The sequence below is a fragment of the Pongo abelii genome, chromosome 13, assembly GCF_028885655.2.
Source record: "Pongo abelii isolate AG06213 chromosome 13, NHGRI_mPonAbe1-v2.0_pri, whole genome shotgun sequence".
Lineage (NCBI taxonomy): Eukaryota > Metazoa > Chordata > Mammalia > Primates > Hominidae > Pongo > Pongo abelii.
In genome coordinates this window covers 81780908-81800720 of record NC_071998.2, presented here as the reverse complement: position 1 = coordinate 81800720, position 19813 = coordinate 81780908, and positions in this window count along the sequence as shown.

Genomic DNA, 19813 nt, shown 5'->3' with positions numbered 1-19813 from the left:
CAAAAAGACCACTTATGCCTATTTGCAGGCAGTCCTCACTTCTGGCCCTAGCCCCAGATGGTTATTCTTGACACTCACTTGACATTTGAGAAATGATGCCTTTACTGTCATTTATTTTGTCACAGACTGGCCTGAGTCCTTGGTACTGTCCCAGTCACCAGCTGACCTGGTATACCTGGGCTGTCAGCTTGCTCCAAAAAGCAGGTCAGCAGAGGGCTCAAGTCTTGTGCTGGCCTGGAGTGCTGGTGCTTGTTCGGGGAGGAGGGAGTAAGGAAAGGAAGGGTACAGTAACATGGGCCAGCCTGGATCACAGAGACCTGGATTCTATCTTTCCCACCTCCACAGCTCAATTATAAATATTTTAAAATGATCTAATTTCCCAATGAAGCAACTGAATGGTGGTTTCTATTCTTATTAACAAAATCTTTTCTTCAGGTAAAATTTTCTGCCCAATAATACAACAAATGCCAGCCTGGCTGCTCTGGCTGAATGGCTGCAGTTGGAGGCAATGGTGCTGGCAGATGCCCTGGGGGCTATCCAGAAGCCCCACTGGCTTAGCACTCTAAAAAGAAATACCTCCCAGCAGAATAACTTCCATTCTGCCAATGTATTTTGCACTTCTGTAATTACGAAGGGCTTTGCCTCTCAGTCTGCATGTGGAGGTGCGAACTTCTCAGAATGCACCTTGTCTCCATGTGTCTTTGCTCTTGTTCATCCCAAGCCTCCCCAGTTAAACTTTCTTGTGGCCTGCTGTGATAAGGTTTATATCACAAAGGCCTGGTGATGGTTAGTAGCCATCACTCATTGGGGCAGAGATGTTGCTTTCTGAAAATCAAGTCTAATATAGTGACAGTGTTTAGAGAACATAGGGTAATGGGTGATTAACATGTCTTGTTGACTGTCTTGGATGACTGATATCTCCAGAGATCTTTTGACCAGTGGCAGTTCACAGTACTCACAGTTAAACACACACTGAGTGCCTGAAGTGCTGGCATTTGAAGGGATGATTAGGAGGGAGTCACCTGCTTTAGACATCAGAGAGGCAGCAGGGTGCACGTTCCTTTGTCCAACTTAAGAGTCAGGCTTGTATTCTCACCCAGAGAAACAGCATATTCATTGACTATGCCTCTGTTGATAGATGTGCATCTCAACAGAGGTACAGTCATATATATATATATATATATATATAAAATAGGTATGCTACATCTATAATATATAATATGTGTGTATATGTCTATATATATTTAACTTAAATTTTTCTTTTTTTGAGACGGAGTCTCAGTCTGTTGCCCAGGCTGGAGTGCAGTGGCACGATCTCGGCTCACTGCAAGCTCCACCTCCTGGGTTCATGCCATTCTCCTGCCTCAGCCTCCAAAGTAGCTGGGACTATAGGTGCCTGCCACCATACCTGGCTAATTTTTTGTACTTTTAGTAGAGACGGGGGTTTCACCGTATTAGCCAGGATGGTCTCGATCTCCTGACCTCATGATCTGCCCACCTTGCCCTCCCAAAGTGCTGGGATTACAGGTGTGAGCCATTGCGCCCCTCATTTAACTTAAATTTTTAACAGCCATATTGAAGTATAATTTACCTACCATAACATGCACCCATTATAAGTATAAATTCAAAGATTTTTAGTAAATTTCCAGGGTTGTTTACACATCACCATAACCCAGTTTTAGTCCATTTCTGCCACCCCACCCCAAAAAGATCACTCCTGCCTATTTGCAGGTAACCTCCATTTCTACCCCTAGCCCCAGGCAACCACTAATTTACTTTCTGTCTCTGTGGATTTTTTTTTTCTGGAAATTTCATATAATTGGAATTGAACAACATATATGACCTTTTGTGAGTGGCTTCTTTCATTGGGCATAGTGTTTTCAAGGTTCATCTGTGTTGTAGCCCGCGTTACTGCTTCACCACTTTTTATGACTGAATAGCATTCCATTGAATGAATATATTAAATTTTGTTTATCCAGTTGTTTATTGATGAACTGTTGTGTTGATTTCACTTTCAGGCTACTGTAAAACATGCAGCACTGTTCTTCTGATATGTATGTTTCTACTTTGTGGCTCAGTTACTTATCTGTGGCTGCATTCCTCATTGCAGGCTGTTAGACTATCTAAGTGCTGATGGCTAAACTGGAAATACCAGAACTCAGTCTTGTATTTGTTCTTTTGATCTTGGGGCTAGTTATTGCCATTCTCCCTGAAGATGTTTTGTATGTGCAGTCAAAGCTCCCCAAGAGAATAGCAACATGCAGTGCAATAGCCAGAAAATCATAGCTGATAGGTTGGTTAGAATGGATTTTTTTTAAATGGAGAAATATGTATCTTTAAATTGCAGTAAAATAAACATGGCACAAAATTTACCATTGTAACCATTTTAAGTGTACAGTTTGATGACATTAATTACATTCCCATGGTTGTGTAATGCATCTCCAGAACTTTTTCATCTTGCAAAACTGAAATCCTATTCTCATTAAACAACTCCTATTTTCTCCTCCCTAAGCCCCTCAACTCAACCTTCCATCTCTATGAATTTGAATACTCTAGATACCTCATATAAGCGGAATCCTATAGTATTTATCTTTTGTGATGGCTTATACCACTGAGCATGATGTCTTCCAGATTCACCTATGTTGTAGTATGCGTCAGAATTTCCTTCCTTTTTAAGGCTGAATAAATACTCTGTTGTAAGTACAAAGGATCTTAAAAAAGTTTATTGTATACATGTATTATGAAAATACTATGTATGGATTTCAAAATTGTTTTTGTGAGAAAATCAACTTGTACTGACTTGTTGGGACATGTCTGAGCAGGGTCTAGTTTGGGGCACTAAGAAGGATGAGACATTGGTTTGGAAAGAGCACCCAACAGAGCCCCATGAATTCTGCTAAAATTGAAGCAAGAGCAAACCTTAAATTTAGGGTGAAGTTTACGTGGAAGAATGATGAAATCGCTGATGTTTTATAAAAAGTTTATGGGGACAATGCCTCAAATAAATCAGCAGTTTACAAGAGGATAATTTGAAGAAGGGATGATATGAAGTTGAAGATGAAGCCCAAAGCGGCCGACCATCCACATCAATTTTCAAGAAAAAAAAAAGTCTTGATTGTGCCTTAGTTGAAGAGGACTGAGGATTAGCAGCCAAAACAATAGCCAACACCACAGACAACTCAACTGGTTCAGCTTACACAATTTCGACTGAAAAATTAATGTTGAGCAAACTTTCCACTTGAGGGGTGCCAAAATGATTGCACCCAGATCAGCAGCAGATAACAGCCAAGCTCTCAATAGATTTTTTAAACAAATGGGATCAAGATCCTGAAGCGTTTCTTTGAAGAATTGTAACAGGACATGAAACATGGCTTTCCCAATATGATCTTGAAGACAAAGTACAGTTAAAGCAATGGCTATTGAGAAGTGAAGAGGTGGTCCAATCAGAGCAAAAGCAGGCTGGTCTAGAACAGAATTCTTGGCAGCAGTTTTTTGGGGATGCTCAAGGCATTTTGCTCGCTGACTTTCTGGTGGGTCAAAGAACAATAACATCTGCTTATTATGAGACTGTTTTTGGGAACGTTAGCCAAAGCTTTAGCAGAAAAACACCTGGAAAAGCTATGCTGTGGGTTCTTCTCCATCATGGCAATGCTCCTGCTCACTCCTCTCATCAAACAAGGGCGATTTTATCAGAGTTTCCATGCGAAATCATCAGGCATCCACCCTGCAATCCTGATTTGGCTCTAATATGGTTTGGCTGCGTCCCCACCCAAATCTCATCTTGAATTGTAGCTCCCATAATCCCCATGTGTTGTGGGAGTGACCCGGTGGGAGATAATTGAATCATGGGGCTGGGTTTTCCCGCGCTGTTCTCATGATAGTGAATAAGTCTCATGAGACCAGATGGTTTTATAAAGGGGAGTTCCCTGGCACATGCTCTCTTGCCTGCCGCTATGTAAGACATGACTTTCTCCTCTATCGCCTTCCGCCATGATTGTGAGGCCTCCCCAGCTATGTGGAATTGTGAGTCCATTAAGTCTCTTTCCTCTATAAATTACCCTGTTTTGGGTATGTCTTTATTAGCAGCATGAGAGCAGACTAATGAAGAGTACTTTTGACTTCTTTTCGTTTCCTATTCTTTTTTTTTTTTTTGAGACGGAGACTCGCTCTTTCGCCCAGGCCAGACTACAGTGGTGCTATCTCGGCTCACTGCAAGCTCCGCCTCGCCGGTTCACGCCATTCTCCTGCCTCAGCCTCCTGAGTAGCTGGGATTACAGGTGCCCGCCACCGCGCCTGGCTAATTTTTTGTATTTTTGGTAGAGACAGGGTTTCACCGTGTTAGCCAAGGTGGTCTCGATCTCCTGACCTCATGATCCACCCACCTCAGCCTCCCAAAGTGCTGGGATTACAGGCGTGAGCCACCGTGCCCTTCCTGTTTCCTATTCTTAAAACACCTGTAAAGGTCACTCATTTTTCTTCAGTTAATAATGTAAAAAATACTGCATTGACATGGTTACATTTCTAGGACCCTCAGTTCCTTAGGAATGAACTAAATCACTTACAAAAGTGTATCATCACTTACAAAAGTGTCTTGACATTGATGGAGCTTATATTGAGAAATGAAGTTCATATTTTTAATTTCTATCTTCTAATTCTATTTTTTCATGAACATTTTGCAGTCCATTTGTATACATCACATTTTGTTTAACCATTCATTCCTCAACAGACATGTGGGCTGCTTCCATCTTTTGGTTATTGTGAATAATACTGCTATAAATCTTGGTGTACAACGTCTGCTTGAGTCCTTGCTTTCACTTCTTTTGAGTATATACCAAGAAATGGGATTGCTGGTCATATGGTAATTCTATTTTTAATTCTTTGAGGAACTGGGTTAGGATAGATTTTAAGTGAGCCTTCAATTTTCAATTGTATTCTTCTTCTTACTGTTTCCTTCCTATAGTGTGTGTTTATTACTACAAGTATTCAAATTTAATCCTTAGCGGGGCGAGGGTTATTTTGACTACCCTTTATGTATTGAATAGAAATTTTGGCAGCAATGATTGGGGTGACAAGTAACTAGGGGAGCCTGACATTCTTTAATTTCACAACAGTAATGCATTAAGAAATTTCCTTCTTTTGGGATTAAGGAAACATCAGATTCTCAGGAATTGTTCCCCAAATGTCTTCCCCGCACAGTGTATGCCAGGGAGCAATCACACTTGGGCTCTGGCCTCAGTGGCTCTGAAAACCTTTTAGATCCTTAAGCCCAGCACACAGGGAAGTACATCGGGTAACTTACTGTTTTCTAATGGAGATTGTTATGAAAAGACGTGGATTATTGTCAGACACTCTTCCCAGAGGTAAAAATTTGGCAGGATGCTTAGGCACAAGTCCTCCAAAACTGAGGCTGGGATGGGGGAGTTACAAGAGGAAGATGTCACTAAATCTCCAGCAGTTCCCGTTAGCTAACCAGAATGATTTTTTGAAATGCTCCAGTAAAGGAAGTGAAAGTAGCTGGTAGCATCCTTTTAAGCTTTGATGGTGGGTGAGAAAGAGTCCAAGGAGCACATCGGCTGTAGCTGCAGCAGGTAAGGGTGACCAGCCCAGGGCTTTGCAGAGGCTGGTTGCCCATGATCCCTGACTGCACCTGTGGAGGCTGACATTCTGTGACATGTCCAGAGTGTGGCTTCCATTTGGGGCCATCTGTGTCCAGGGCACCTGGCAGGGAGGCCACTTGTGCTGTGTTAATGAGCAGGGCAGCAATAGTGTTGTTAATGTGTTGTGCTGTGTTAATGAGCTGTTGGCAGCCCCTCTCCTGGGGTGGCTGTGAGGATAAAGGGAGTGAGGTGTGTCAGATACCTGGCAAGGTGCCTGGGACACCAAATAATTGCAGGCATCTTGTGTGTGAAAGAGTCCAGGCAGCTGAACGTGGTGGGCTGGGTGGGAGGGGTCCGCGTGTTCTTTGCGATGACAACCTCTCTTAACTGTGGTGGGCAATTTGGAAACCTTCGGTATGTCCAAATGGGACCAGTACCATGGAAAAGGGTGTGTGCCAGGCTTGTTTACAGCAGGCTTTGCCTTCCTGTGCTGGCTGCTGGGCCTGAGGGTGCTTCCAGTGTATGTCTGTGAGTGAGTATCTACATGTGTGTGCGTGTGTGCATGCTTTTGCATGTGTGGCACTTGTGTGTTAGTGTGTCTATGTGTGTATATGGTATGCATTCATATACCTGCGTGCATACTTGTGTATGTGCATACACATGTGTGTGTCTCAATCAGGGCTGGCCGAGTATCAGAGACTGCAAGGTACCTTGACAGAGCATCTGCAGTCCTGCTGGTGGGCCCCTAGGGTGACGGCAGGTAGAGGACAAGGAGTAGGGCATGTGAAGATCAGGCTGAGGGTGGAAGATGGGGCTACACACTGCTGAGGGAAGGTGTTCAGGACCTAGCCTTGCTCTGGGACCTTCCAATGCTGAGTGGGGGCTGGGAGAATGCAGGATGCCAGGGCCATAGGGGAATCAGAGTCAGGCCTGCTGTACCTCGCTGGATCCATGGACTGTCACTCAACGATTCTGGATCCAAGGCCAGAAAGCCTAGATTTGACAGTCTCAAGGCACCAACCTCCATATTCCACTTTAGTGGGAGGCTGTGCCAAGGTCTGTACCATCCTCTTTAGCAAACAAACAGGTACATGTGGAGGATCATCACAGCCTCAAGTACCATACCTTCAAACAGTCCAATTATCCCTCCCCCACATTCATCCACAGGTGACTGCACCATGAACACCTTGTTTTCAGAGACCCCAAAATCTTATTTAAATTCTAAAACCATCACTGAACTTTGATATTAGAGATCCCTGCCCACGTTTTTTGATCATCCGTGACATTCAAGAATAAGAGTACCAAAGAGCTCTTGGGGTCATTAAGTGGCCTGTGCCATCGTGGGGTTTCTCATTCTCTAATTTCAGGTGGGAGGGGAGAAGGTGGTGGGTGGGAAAGACACCTTTCAAAAAAGACTTAAAATGAATGATTGTAAGTCCACCACCCAGATAGTTCTGGGGGGAACAAACTGTGATCCAGGGGCAAAGTTAGAAGGCCTGGATCCAGGCAATTAGGACAAGTGGGAGCCCTCACTAGTGCGCAGACCCTTGCCAAGGGTAACTGCTTTTCACAGTTTCTTATAATTCACAGTTTAGTCCTCCTGGTGGTCATTCCCTCCTCCTTCAAAGTCTCTCTCACTTCCTGGCCCTCCACTCTCCTGTTCTCTGCACTCCCTGGAGCCATCTTCTGTCTCCTTTGCTGGGATTTCTTGATCCCTTTCCTGCACCTGTGCCCAAAACAAGTGTGGGGACTTCTGCTTTCTCCTCACCTTGGGTGAGCAAGGGGAGGTCTGGTCATGCCCAGCTCTGGAGGAAGGCAGCTGGGTTCTAGGTGCGGAGGCACCAACCCCTTGTTTAGGTATATTGCTCCTGAAGATGACTCAGTGCCCTCCCTGGCCTTTGTCCATGTCCTGTGCTGCTGAATCCTTCAGGCGGTGAGTGGAGCCCATTTCTGCATCCTTGAATCCCGACTATGACTGGCCCAGACCGAGGTGAGGTCCTGCCTCTTCTAGGCTAGGCCTTAGGAGGTCTTGGCAGGTCAAGTCTGTACCTCTGGGGTCCTGACCTACTGGAGGCAGTGAACACTTGGAGGAGAAAAGAGACATGCCACCCAAGAACCAGAGGCAAAGTCCAGACAACCTTGAATCCTCCAGTCGGGCTGAGCGGCCCTAGCTGGTGCCACGTGAATCAGAAACAGCTGTCTAACCAAGCCCCGTGTGCTTTTCTGAGACGCAGCATGGAAAGCCAAGAGATCGCTGCTACTTTAAGTGGCTCCATTTTGGGGTGGCTTGTTACGCAGGAGAAAGCAACTGAAACAACAGCACGGAGGATCCACATCCAGCCATTCAGTCACTTGATTCCTACGAGCTATGACCCACAAGTGCAAGCTGCCCATTGTACAAGAGGCCGGCCACAGCCACAGGGCCCTGACAAAAGGGGGCATCATCACTTCATCAGTGAAACAAAATTCATACTCTGTCGACCTCTGCTCTTCAAAGCAATCAAAGACAAGTTCTGAAAAGTGAAACATCTCAAAAATATGTTATGATGAGGTCACTGCTCAGTATATTTTGTTTAGTCCAAGTCAGAGGCAAAAACATTCAGGGGACAGTGCAGGGCATAGTATATAATGCCCCTCAACAACCCACTTTAATTACTGCTATCCCCAGTTTACAGATAAGAAAACTGAGACTTAGGTCGACTAAGTTGTGCTCACGCTTACACAGCTGGGAAGAGTTGGAAAAGGAAACTACTCAAATTTCTAGCTCCAGACATCCAGCATATATATTACCACTCATACATCAAGGGCCCTCTAAGTTAATAAAAATAGTCTTATTTAAAATAACTGTTTATTCTATGACGTTAAATTTTTCTCTAAACTTATTCAAGCATCAAAGAGTAGATTTCTTCTTGGCTTAATCCTGATGGACTAAGGAATTATGCTTTATTATGAGTAAGTTCCTTCTTTTAATGTGCTTAAAAGGTTTCCATGCTGAAGGTAGCAGGACTAATGATGCTGTAATCTCAGCCTTGTAGGGCAGAGTTTCATTCCGTGGGCTACTAATTATGTATAGTATCACTCTCTAGCCTATGGGAGTGATTCTAACATGATAAGCATTATAGAAAACATATTTGGATCTTAGTTCTGGGAGTCCCTGTAAGATTCCTTAAGAACGAATGGCTTGGTTTATTGGGAAAAGAAATCCTTTTCAAAGGAACATGCAGCTTGAGGGGCACACATAGGACATCCGATAGGGGAGGGCCTCATGCCCTTCTGTGGCCACATTCTGCAGCTGGCCTAGCCCTGTTGCTTTGTCTGGAGATATAAGTCCTCACCAAATACCTCAAATCCTGGCTCTCTAGCTGCTTCCATTCCCAGCAAGCACTACCCAAACATCATACTGGAATCCCCTTGTGCGCCATGCTTCCAGCCCTTGTCTCCTTCCTAACATGGACTGCTCTGGTTATTTGGAGAGCTTTCATTCTGATTTTGCTTATAAATTTCCATGTTTAAAAGACATGGGTGGGTAGACAAGATGGTTCATTAGTCTCAGTTGCTTTTCCTTTTCTGGATGTTACGGGTATCCAAACTGTCTGGGTTGAGCAATCGTAGGTATAGCATTGTTGAAATTTGTGCTCACATTTTTACTAGGTTTAAAAAACACAGTCATGCAGGGCCCTGTCTCGCCTGATGTAAGGAAGCCTTGGGTGAGTCCATGGCAGGCCTAGGTGAGAGGCCGCAGCGGGGAGTGGGCGATGTTGCAGCCTCCAGACTGTGGCTTTATGACAAAGGGAAGTCAAGTTTCAAGATTCCAGGCATGAAAGCAGGGATACAGCAAGGTGGGGGTGAAATCTTGTGGCGGCTTGCTATTTGCCAGAAACACAAATGCCTTTGGGAAAGGGCTTTCCAGGGGTGAGCAGAGTCCCAGGTGTGTGACCGGAAGAAAACTCTCACTTACAATGTGGAGCACAGTGTTGGCAAGATTGTTCCATTGGAACCAAAGAATCAAGGCTGAACCCCACTGGATCTACTGGGAAAGTGTGGAGTCAGGACTCCCACCCCATTCTCTTCTGGTGACCCTGGAGTCCAATCCAGGGAATCCTGCTCTGGAGGCCCCTCCAGCTCTTGCAGATCAGTCACTCCTCATTCCTAGCACCCCCGGGGCCTGGACCAGCATCCTTCCTTAAGAGGCAGTCTTCTACCTGGCCCTCTGCTCCCACAAGGAAGCTGCCTCAGGTCCCCCAAAGAGGGGGAAGCTGCCAGCTTCCACAAAGAGGGTGCAGCCAGGTCCCAGAGAGACTGCCCCCACCCAGTATCTGAATTCCAACGAACACCAGCAACCCAGTCTGAGATGCTCATTGGGGCCAATGAAGCCAGTTGCAGGAATGCAACCATGAAATGGTCTGGGGAAGAGGCGAGGAACATGAGCCCTGGGTTCACAGCTCACTGCAGCCTCAAGCTCCTGGGCTCAAGTCGTCCTCCCATTTCAGCCTCCTGAGTAGTTGGGACTACAGGCATGTACTGCCATGCCCAGCTAATTTTTAATGCAACTTTTTTTGCTAGAAATGGGGTCTCACTCTGTTGCCCAGGGTGGTCTCAAACTCCTAGCCTCAAGCAATCCTCCTGTGCTGATATTATAGGTGTAAACCTTCACAGCTGGCCCTGACTTTTCTTAACCTCTTTCACCATCTGTCTGGTCATGATACAAGAATAATAGCAGTGCCTTCTCAAGGGTGCTAAAAGCTAGAGCATCTTTCCCAAGGGTGCCCTCCTGGAGGGGTATCATGATGCTTACGGTCTGGCTCACAAGGAGGCATCTTTCAGGCTGAGACTGCCAACTGTCCTTTCTTCCCTCCCCTCCTACCTGGTACCGGATCCGACTGAGAAGCCAGTCCCTTGCACGGACCTGACTGCGACTCCTTCCTGTCACCATCATTGTCTGGGACTCGTGATCTCAGGGGAGTCAAGCTGCTCATGAGCTGCTCCTAAGCAATGCGTGAGACTGATCTGCCTCCCTGCTCCCCAGGAGCTATGCTCAAGGATATCCCAGCTCCCAGAGCTGTCCCCAAGTTGCTGGAAACAGCCCACAACCACAGCCTGCATGGGACCTGCACCACCATGCCAGGCAGCATGGCGGCTCTGGTAGTCAGGTACTCACTCGGAGACGATGTCCTTCGGACACGGGGGTTTCTGAAACTGATCCAATCATAAGGCTGCATTTGAAAGGAGCAGAGGAGTTGCAGGTCTCTTGTAGCTCTTCAAGGTCATGTGGTCTGCCTCTACTTGGAGTCCAGAGAACTGATTCTCCCTCTGTGCATAGGACTCAGTCCCCAGGACTGTGTCTCCGCATTAATGTGTGTATGTGTGTGTGTGTGTGTGTGTGTGTGTGTGTAGGTAGTTGTAAGATCAGCCTCATTCCCTACTAGAAATCTGCTGAACCCTGCCCACAGACAGCAGCCATCACTCGGCCGGCACAATGTGCAGGAAAGGGCTGGTGATGAGACCCCACAGCTCAACCTGGGCTGAGGGTAGGCTGCAGCTTCCCCAGGACACAGGCTGTTGCTGAGTCCTGGCTTTCCTCTTAGGAAACCATAGGTGTGAGGTTGACTCCTCAGGGAATAAGCCAATACCAAGTGGAGAAGCGAGGATGTGTGGCCAACCAGCTGGTGATTCTGTGGGGCAATGGGGCAGATGGGGGAGCTGGACCCTGCCCCCACACGCGCAGTTTCCAGAACTTATGTGGCACCAACACTCTCATGGAGTGGGGATTTCTGTGCAATGGAATGAGCCAAAGTTGAGTCCCAGAGCCCCAGAGTTCTTGCTCTCCAAGTACTTTGAAAAGGAACCAAGCATCCAGAAACTATGAAAAATTACAAATGGTCCAAGTGCGGGGTGCGATTTTGGGCAACCAATGCCCAGGAGATGGGTTTGACACACGGGACTTGCAGAAAAAGAATCCACCCTGGTGAGCCCCTTGGCCTGCGGTGCCCAACATAGGTGGTCATCATCACTGCGGGCCCCTGTTCTGTTTTCCACGTTGCAATCAAGCTCTGGACAACACATGGAGGGCTTACCCTGGTGATGGAGAGGAACAGAACACTCATAACCTTGACCGCATGATGAGAGACAGGAGCAGGGCAGGGAGCAGAGAGCCAGGGGCTGTCTCCTCAATTCCTGGAGTGGGAGTAAAGGGATGCTGGAAGAAAAACCCAGATAAGGGAATTTAAATTTAGTGTTTACTTTAAAAAGAACAAAAATAACAAATGCACTAATACTTAAGAATAAGAGCCACGAGCTCATTTTCTCTTGTCATCCAGCCTGGTTGTCTCCTTCCCACCTTCAGCTCTCAGCTCACTCTCCATCAGGGACTCTGTTTCAATGTCTCCTCATCCCCCATGGCAGCCTACCTAAGTTCCATGTCAGCTGTTTATTAGTTGACAGTTTGCCGCGGGCCTGGCTCCTCTGGAATGCAGAGACATCAGCTCCTTTTTTGAGAGCCTTTTCCAGAGCTGGGACAATGCCTGGTTCCTAGCTGGTGTATTCCATGCTCTTCCCTATGGCTTCCTTGTGTCTGTCTTGTGCTTGTGTCTGCATCTGCATCTTTCTCCATTTACCTCCCCTAGGATGTATTCACTGTATTCAATGAGCCTTGCGCCCCACACACCAGCCTGGCCCCCTTCTGCCTGGGGTGTTCTCAGCAGGCATATCCCCTGACTTAATGAGCTTCTTCTAGCTTGCCCGTCTTAGCATAGGCATCACTGCTTCTGAAGTGGGGATGTCTTTGATCCTGGCAGGGCAGGCAGACCTCTTAGTTGCGCTGTGGCATCCTGGAGTGCCATGCATGGTGGGGGGACTTCAGGACGGATGCGTGGTTCCCACTGCTGGGCTTCTGGGCCAGGTGCAGCTAGACAAGCTGGGCATGCTCTCTGCAGGGCCACCCAGCTCGGGCTGCCCTTCTGCATCGCAGTGCAAGAGAGAGAGCAGCTTTGCCAGACAGCAGAAGGAGCCTGAGCTTTCACACTGAACGGTGATACCGTGGATGTCTATTTTCCTGGGAGTCGCTGGGATTGCCAGCTCTGGGCCCTGGGGGTGTTGGGGACATTAAGGGCTCTGAGGTTCCATCTCCAGCTACTCGGAAAGGGTTCCTTGTGTCATTCATCAGGCAGCTTGCTTATCTTATCCCTCTTTAGCAATTGTCATACTGCATTAAAGTTAGCTTGCTGGTCTCTCTATTAGCCTGGATGGTTTTCTGGTTCCGGACTCTGTTTTATTGACCATTATGTCTCCAGCACCTCAGAAAGCTTTCTGTGCTTGGAGTCTTTGAATGAGGCTGTGAGTGGATGACGAGCCTCTGAACCGACACGGGCAGGAGGGGGCTGCTGGCCAACTCACTCACCGGGCCGCCTTTGCTGTCTGTTTACTGTCTGTTTACTTTAAAAGAATGCCTTGGTGGTCTGAAAACCTTCGTAAGTGCCAAATGAGAGCATCTCAAAGCTGGCAGAGCCCCTGGGTGTTATCAGGGTGGAGAATCACATTCCTTTCATTCTCTGATGGGAGCGTGCATGTGTGTGCGTATGCCCATCACCCTCCAGTGGCTTCACTCATGATCACAGATAAGGGGAAAACACTTACCTCGGACTTTGGATTGAAACCAGATCAGGAGGCTTAGTCACCCCAAACGCAACCTCAGAAAGCATGAAGTTAATATGAAACATTGGCCCGTGTAACATAGCAAAACCTCCCCTGTGAATGAGTTTTAAACTTTTTTTTTTTTTTTTAAATATCCTGAATGTTTTTTGAGCACATGCTGCTGCCTTCTTAGCTGTTTGTTGGGTGGGTGGTAGAGCCAAGGCAACAGGGGGACTGTTGATTTGAGCACAGCAGAAGCGGGCTCTGAACGGCCTCCCGCTTATTGCCACGAAAGCTTCAGCCAGTTCCGCTTGCCTGCCTTGTGCACAGAGCAGAGCAGTACAGCCCCTGGGTTAATGCAGGAAAGAGCAGCTCTCGCCTGGGAGGCATTTCTCTCCATGCTGCCATAAACCTAGGACTCTCTTTAAGTTGTCCAAGATCAAGGGCTGCTTCTGATGAAGAGGGAGCAGAGCTCTATAGTAGCCAGTGCATTTAACCAATAGCAGTGACGGCCAGGGCGTCTCCCAGGGGAAGGGACAGCGTGGCTACAAAGGCCCACCAGGAAGAAAGGCCCCATTTGCCAGTTGGCTGAAGAGATCCAGCCTACTTCCTCTAGATTCAGGATTTAAAAAGTGTGTGTGATTTTGTTCTCTGTTGGGAGAAAATGAATTAGGGATACTTCAAATTGTGTTTAGTCAGAAGATACACTGAGTTAAAAACACTTACTTAAACTTCAATTGTGTGTGTGTGTTTTTAAGCCGTGTAATTGCTTCATGCACTCACTCACTTTTGAACTTAAAACTCAAAGTATTTTAGAAATGAACTTCATTATTCTTAAATTTTGAATGAGGCTATTTTCTTCACTTAAGAGTGTCTGCCTTCACTGGTCAGCCAGGCTTCTTCCAGTGCAAATGGGCTGATTTCTGCAATATGGATCTTAACAGAAACTTACCAGAACTGCCTTACATCTGCTAAATGATTTATTTGGAAAACATATGTGTTAGTCATTACAAATATGTGGATGAGATCTGGTTGCCAAATAATGAGTATCGTATACATGAAGGATTCTCATCCGATGGGGATGACTCAAAGTACTGCTTCTTGTAATATATTAAATGTCTAAATACTTAATACAAAGACACAGCCAGAGAATATCAAAAAACATCACAGCCAGCACATGACAGTATCTGCCTGGCACTCTTTGCAGAAGGCAGCCACACTCTTCACTACCCCACCAAGGCCACTTGCCTGCACACCATTGGATTGGAAGTGTAGAGCTTGGTTCATCCAGGAAGCTCCTCTCAGTCCCAGGTGTCTGAAAGGAGAGGTAATCAGGAGTAACTTAACTAACCAAATTGCTAGAGATTAGTCATGCTTGGTCTAAGGCTTCATGAAAAAACATCCCACAGGGAGACTCTGGTGGGGTTTAAGCAGCACAAGAATGCTTCTATTTCCACATAAAAGTTCTACAATATGTCTTTTTCAAATCAAACTCTGGTTGGTGGTGAGGAAATCTGCAGACAGAAATAACCAATCTCTTTGCCTCAGCACCAAGAAATGGCAATGACCATCCTTTTCTTTATTCTCTGTGCAGAACTTTTCTGGACTATTCTGGGCCTTCCTTCTGCAGCTCAGCCATAAGGAATTGGAAAGACTGAGCAAGGCATTTGTCCTGGAGTAGGTCTGTGTGTCCTTTTTATTTTCAAACATTCATACTTCAGTCCACTAGAGCCACCTTCCCTAAGCATGAAAGAGTCCTGGAAGCCAGCCCTGCACACTCCTGTGGGATTTTCCTGGTCCACATCTTTGATTTAGGACTGTGCAAAGCAAACCTGAGATGTTCAACTATGCATTTCCTGAATTGGGAGAGGGAAACAAGAAATTCATCATTTTGGGAGTGAATGACTTAAATATCACTGCTTTTAGAAAATTCAAGAACAATCTTATTTACCCTAAAAGCTGTTTGTAGATTGTCAAAATGTACATTTAAAAATACCACAGGCTGGGTGCAGTGGCTCATGCCTGTAATCCCAGCACTTTGGGAGGCTGAGGCGGGTGGATCACCTGAGGTCAGGAGTTCGAGACCAGCCTGGCCAACATGGTGAAACCCTGTCTCTACTAAAAATACAAAAATTAGTGGGGCGTGGTGGCACCTGCCTGTAATCCCAGCTACTTGGGAGGCTGAGGCAGGAGAATTGTTTGAACCCAGGAGGCAGAGGTTGCAGTGAGCCGAGACCACACCATTGCACTCCAGCCTGGGCCACAGAGTGAGACTCCATTTCAAAGAAAAAAAAAGTACCACAGAATTAAGTAGAAATGTCTATAGTAGAATGAATTTTCTGAGTATCGAATTGAGGTTTATGTTCCTGCTACTGCAGGGTCTCCTTGCTAAGAGAGTGAAAGGTAACGTCTCTTTCCCACTCAGGAGGGGCAGGGGAGTCTGTGTCTATGCTCTGGGCTCCTTTGCCCAAAAAGCAACTAACGGCTTGTTGTGTTTAGGGCTGAACAGAAACAGAGGTTGCCAGGAATGTAGGGAAAGACCCTACACAGAATTTGAAAGAGCTCCAGGAGGCCAGCCAATTCTGACTTGCTGGCTAGCTTGCTGGGAGAACTGGGGTGCTGCTGCTTTGAAGGGAAACAGAGTGGCTTCTTGCTCATTTCCCTGGACAGTGTAAGCATCAAACAACTCAAGGGATGGGGAAGGAGCCATGAGATGTGACTGATGCTGGTCTTCTCACTTAGTACATGGGGGCTTGGGGACGATCTGATTTGCCTTAGAAAAGATATGGTATTTCTTTTCATGTCAGTAGGCTCAATGGCTTACTTGGGTGTTTCAGCCAATGCATGCATTCAATAAACGCATCCTGTAGCCAAACTTTCTAGTTCACTGATAAATGACTTCAGTTCCTCAGAGGAAGGGCAGGGAAAGGAAGAGGGAGAGGAGCCACTGCCCCGTATCCACACTTCTCTTCTCTGGGAACAGAGCCTGGTGTCATTCCATGTGGCCATGTGCCCATGAAGGGGTGGCGTTTCCGAGCCTCCTTGCCACCAGCCAGGCCTGATGAGAAAGATGGCTTTAAGGGAAGGCACATTACGTTTTCCTTCTTTCCCTCCTTCTGTCTTCTGATGGGAAAAGAGCTCGGCGGTCAGGCACTGCAGCAGCACCCTGGGAACATGAGGCAAGGAGAGAGGCCTGGGCTTTGGGAGAGCCGAGTACAGGGTGAAAGTCTGGGACCTTGGTCCTCATGGCGTTGCCACAGCAGCTCTCCTTGGGAGGGAAATGCACCTTCACCCTGAGACTGTCTAAAAACCAAGCTTGGCTGATGTTTGGAGGATCCTGGGCCAGGCAAGCAGAGCAAATGAGTCACACCCCGTATGATGTGTCTACAAGTAGATCTGGGTCAAAATGAAATACCCCCTTGCCTGGCTCAGAGAGAGGCAACAGACTGTGTGAACTCACTGCTTCCCTCCATCTGGGCACAGCAGTTGCTGAAAAGAGGAAGTCACGGCCTGGGAGAGTTGGGTGGCACAGACAATTCTTGAGTTTTGAAAGCTATTGGCCTCAATGAGCCCCGTGCTCCTTGGGAATAAAGGGCACAAGATGCCCCAACCCCATTTTGCATTTCCATGTTAAAAGGTGTGTGAATTCAGTGCAAAGAGATGTAGTTATTTCCCTGTATGTAGTCAGCAGTTTCTCTGAGCTAAGCCTACCTTTCCTGCAGAGGACAGAATGGCATCCATTAAGACATGTGATTTATAGGGCATTGTTTTCTATCCCCAAAGGACGCTGCTGTATTTTCTGCCTTTGCCCTCTTCCTTCTCTCCTGCTGCTCACCTTTTCATCTTTCCACAGTCTCACTGTGTTGCAGTAACACCTTACAACTGCCTTGGCCCCAGAGCCCTTGCCCCTGGGCCCCTCTGGGCTGCCTCCCAAGCACCATGGTCATCTCTGGATCCATGGCCATGTGTGTGATGTGTCAGTTTGCATCATTTATCTTGAAATGGAACACCCCCTTGGGCTTACATTGATAGCCTCAGTGCCTCCCTGAACAGGGCATTCTTTCAGAACCTTTGAAAGAACAGGTGAGTCTCCTTGATCTGTGAGTCTTGTATCATTCCAGAATTTCTTTGATCCTCAAAGCAGCTCTTAGGCCTGCCAGCTGGGAGGCTGATGGGCAGATGCTGGGGGCCCTGATACCTTCCTGGGACAACTTCAAGACTGGGACTCTAAGGAAAAAGGGCCACTTCCAAGCTGTAGGTTCATTGTACCTTTATCAGCAGAGTTATAACACTGATAAAACAATAGTAATAGTGGCCTCTAGCCTGAGAGGGCATCGCAATGCAGCCCTTGCTATAGCTCCAGGCCCACCAAGGAATTTCCTAGATGACCACAAGCCTGCACAGCATTAGTAAGAGATGCATCACAAGCTGGGCGCCGTGGCTCAGTCTTGTAATCCCAGCACTTTGGGAGGCCAAGGTGGGTGGATCACCTGAGGTCAGGAGTTCGAGACCAGCATGACTAACATGGAGAAATCTTGTCTCTACTAAAAATATAAAATTAGCCAGGCATGGTGGTGCATGCCTGTAATCCCAGCTACTGAGGAGGCAGGAGAATCGCTTGAACCTGGGAGGCAGAGGTTGTGGTGAGCTGAGATTGCGCCACTGCCCTATAGCCTGGGCAACAAGAGTGAAACTCCATCTCAAAATAAAAAAAAAAAAAGAGAGAGAGAGAGATGCATCGCTAGTAGGAAGGACTTTTCTTCCTCCTCCTGCCCTTTCTCTCCTCCTCTTGAAAGGTCTTGAGACAGGTAACATATTAACACATCAAAGTTAGGCCATAGGAAGCAGCCACCTTTCCTAGCTGAAGACCTGTTTGTTTAGCAGATGGCCCCAAATGGAAAGTATACACCTAAAGTTGACTTCAGTGCTGAAAAACTCAGGGTGGGAATGGGGTTGGTAGGAGCAGGTTGAGACGGTCTCTTGGAAGTAGAGAAGAGAGGAGGCTGGAGGCAGAAGGGACACCCAACTGACCATTGGAGAAAAATTTTATCCTGATTATTTGATGGGAAAGAATAAAGCCAGGTAGGTCTCACTTGTTCATCCTGTGCACAGGTGGGATGGGCTTGAAATCTAATTTATGGTAGTGAGCCCTACCTTCAGCCTTTCCAAATGCTATTTCAGAAGAAGGGGGTACAAACTTCTCCTAACAATTTTTGGGAAAGCCAAGGAGAGAGTTTATATTACTCATCAACAATAGCACCTCGTAAAGATTGAGGTTAAATACTTCTATTTCTTTCTTTATTTTATTTTATTTATTTATTTCTGAGACGGAGTCTCTCTCTGTCACCCAGGCTGGAGTGTGGTGGCACAATCTCAGCTTACTGCAACCTCCACCTCCCAAGTTCAAGTGATTCTCCTTGCCTCAGCCTCCCGAGTAGCTGGGATTACAGGTGCCCACCACCACACCTGGCTAATTTTTGTATTTTCAGTAGAGACAAGGTTTCACTATGTTGGTCAGGCTGGTCTCGAACTCCTGACCTCAGGTGATCCACCCATCTCAGCCTCCCAAAGTGCTGGGATTACAGGCATGAGCCACCGTACCCAGCCAAATATTTCTATTTCTTAATAAAGAATTCTGCTGTCTTGTTAGCCAAATTGTTTCCTTTCCTTCACTGGACCAATTTCTCAAGATTTTCCCTATTATCCAGCTAATGTCCAACCCCTGCCTTCAGCTTGGTACTCCACTTAGCAAGACACAGCACACTCACAGAAGCCCTGCCCCATGGGGGTCGTTCCTTTTCCACTGGCTTTCCAAGGAACTTGTCCAGGAAGACAGGTCCCCACTAATTGAATGAGATTATCCTCCTGTATCTGATACATCAACTCACTGAAATAGACATTTTATTGAAATAGACAATATACACTGCCTCTTGTAATTGTCATGATAGCCCAGCAAGGCTGACACAGATGAGAAAGCTGAGGCTCAGAGACATTAATTAATGTGCCTGAAGTTATACAGTGAAAACGTGGCAGAGCCAGACCTGAAACTCATGTCTGGGTCCACTGACCTCTTTTGCCACTTCATGTCTCAATTGACACCATGGGCTTCACTCTATTATCTGTGTGCTGGGTGTGTTTTGTTAGTAGAATCATGTGGCTGTGAGTGTTCTTGGGTCCTATCCAGAATTATATCAACTGAAATGAAAAATTATTTGTACTACGTATAGAACATACATCAGTATAGAGGTATATTCTGATACAAAGCTATAGATGGTTTAGGATTTTTAGCTGGAAACTATCTGATTTTTAAATTATCTGAAAAAAAGTTGAAAATTGTTTTCAAGTGCCACCGTTCATCTCAGTCCAAATTTGAACCTGATGCTCAGATGCAAATGTGCTTGAGAAGCCCTATAGTGCTATGGTTACAATAATCTTTTTCTTTTCTTTTCTTTTCTTTTTTTATGTTTAGCACTCTACAGTTAGCTTTAGGAATGCTTTCATATGCACCACTTGTAGTTGACTCTGTGTCTTGCAGCATCATTGTGACATGGGAAAGCTTGGCACTGCCATTCTTGCTTTGCAGCTGA